The sequence below is a fragment of the Trachymyrmex cornetzi genome, unplaced genomic scaffold (assembly GCF_001594075.2).
Source record: "Trachymyrmex cornetzi isolate Tcor2-1 unplaced genomic scaffold, Tcor1.1 scaffold643, whole genome shotgun sequence".
In the NCBI taxonomy this organism is placed as follows: domain Eukaryota; kingdom Metazoa; phylum Arthropoda; class Insecta; order Hymenoptera; family Formicidae; genus Trachymyrmex; species Trachymyrmex cornetzi.
The window spans coordinates 67,948-70,594 of record NW_017299963.1 but is presented as its reverse complement, the minus strand read 5'-3'; the positions used below and the strand labels follow the sequence as shown (position 1 = coordinate 70,594).

General features: G+C 27.5%; 1 protein-coding gene across 1 annotated transcript in view; it reads left to right on the top strand.

Moving 5' to 3' along the window:
• The window catches only part of LOC108766988 (intraflagellar transport protein 81 homolog), a 42,686-nt gene that overhangs the window by 1,810 nt on the left and 38,229 nt on the right, over window positions 1-2,647 (top strand). The gene's annotated exons all lie outside the window — the stretch shown is intronic.

The following is a 2,647-nucleotide window of genomic DNA, read 5'->3' as shown; positions in this document are numbered from 1 at the left end:
CGAGAAAAATGTTTCAGACAAATCGTATGTGCTTTTAGCCAAAGATTCCGAATATGCAATAAAAAATAGGGGTTCCCATTTAAGATTTCAAACTTGCCCCCTCCCCTTACCGCCCAGGGGGCGGGGTGGGGAGGGCTGATTTTAACGTCAGTGTATGTTACCCTCGGAATGATGAAATATTGATTCTTCACATTTTTTCTTAGTGTGCTTATTTTTTGAGATATTTGAAAGTTTCAGGTTTAAAAAATCACCCTGTATAAACTTTTTAAATAAATTTTGCTTGAAATGCTTGTTATACTGAAAATAATTTAAAAAATCAAAATATATATACGTCTTATTTATGAATTACTTGCCACACATTATCGCTATTACTCTCAGTAATTGACTCGCACCAATTTGGATTGGAAAGTTGATTCTGAGATTTAATAAAGTGATGACATATTTACTAAAATAAAAATTTTTTTTTATCTGAAATTGTCGGAGAAATGAATATCAGATGTTGCTAATAGAAGGTTAATATCAATGTTGGTATAGCTTTTTTCGAAATCTTGCAAGTATAATATTTCTTAAATTGTCTTAAATATTTCTTTCTTGAGCTTCTTCTGACATTTGTCCTATAGGAAGTAATGCAGCAAAAATAATTGCGGAGCCATGTGTAAGATTTTATGAACAGCCAACATGTTATATATGTATACTAGGAATAAAGATTAATATAGGGGATAACGGGGCTAAGTGGGCATCTTTTTGCAATCGCAATTTTTAATAATAAAATAAACGATTTTAGTCAAATGATTATTAGCGTTTTATAGAGTGATTATAAGACTACAAGATAGCAATAAAAAGTTTTGCTGTTTGCAACTTCATTTCATCCATATTCACAAAAAATGATGTGATCTTGGAAAATGAAATTTCAAGAATGCCGGGGCTAAGCGAGCATTCTTTTCTTCAATTGCAATTTTTGTATATGTGATTCGGAAAATGAAATATCTCAAAAATTATTTTTAATTATCGAAAACACGTTTGACTACCTAAATATAATAACGCGGCACCAAAACTAACCAAACATCGTTGATAAAGAAAACACACGAGATGCCTTCTACAATATAAATTGGGAACTCATAAGATATATTTTTGCCACTTAAAATTCAAATGCCCCCCAGCTTAGCTCCGGTGCCTATTTAGCTCCGGTTTCTCCTGTTATACAGTACGGCAATGCTTTTTGGATTTTTGAGAAGGAAGATTTGAGAACGTAGCAGATATAACAAAAATTAGTAAAGAATTAATTCATAGATTTGAAGTAATTAAAAAAATTATCTCTTGCGGATATGAAATTAATACAAATTCATTTTAAAAAATACGGTTTTTGCAAATTGTTTAAGAGCATATGTATTAATTTCATATTCGCAAGATATTTTTTAAATTACTTCAAATTAATGAATTAAATATATATTAACTCCTGTTATATCTTCTGCAGCATCTTCAATTTTAAAAAATCTTTCCATTATTTATGGTCTTACTTCCATCAGGTTTTTGTTGATATACAATAAGTCTCAATTTTGTTCGAAATTTTCTCTGAATTTCTTTTTTGCGCCGAGATATTATTTCTTTTTTTTTATTTCTTCTAATTTGTCATTCTTTAACTTTTAGTCGATGAGAAACATGAAGCAAAAATTCGAAAAAGTAAATTCATACATACAATGTTGATAACTCGAATTGAAATGTTGATATATTAACCTTTTTGATTATTCTGCATATAAAAATGTTACAGTAAAGTTATCAAAAAATCAATAGTTTATGAGATTTTATACTTTCCGGTAAATATAGACATGAATTACAAAATATCTCAAAAACTGTTAATTTTTTATTTTTCGTAAATGATTGATTTCAATTATTTTTTGATATTTTTACAAACAAAATAAGAGGAATCAATTGGTATAAAGAAAACACATAGTTTATCCATTAAAAAATTATCCATTTGCCTACATATTTTTAAGCAGCTACGTATTTTATACTATGTATTCAAGAGCACGCGAAAAATTTTAATATATTAAATTGATTTTACAATTTATTTTGCGTATTAATTTCTGCGTCCGACTCCTATTGCCCTTTCTCTTATTATTCTTCTCCCTTTCTCTTATTATAATTCTAAAGCAACTGCGGTGTATTTTCTTTACACCAATTGATTATTTCATTATTCTGTTCATAAAAGTATTAAGAGATGCGATTATTAAAAAATTAATAACTTACGAGATATTTAATATTTCATGTCCATACGTGTCTTAATAAGGTATAAAATATCTCGTAAACTATTTGGCTCTTTCGTACGTATTTCTACCATAATACTTTTATGTACAGAACAATTGGAGGAATCATATTATGTAAAAAAAAATATAAAATATATAATTAATAAAATATAATATATATTACAATATATAATTATAAAATATATAATTTAATTAAAAATTCATTAGATAATCTTAATCCGATTTTAAGGAAATTTTCTCAAGGTCAATCAAGGGCATCATCTTCTCCTCTTATAAATGAGCAATTTTTATTTAAAACGTTTTTGTTTTAAGGAGATATTTTACTGGATGGATTAAATGGACCACTTTGTATACAGGGTAGTTGCGTATATATATACGTATAT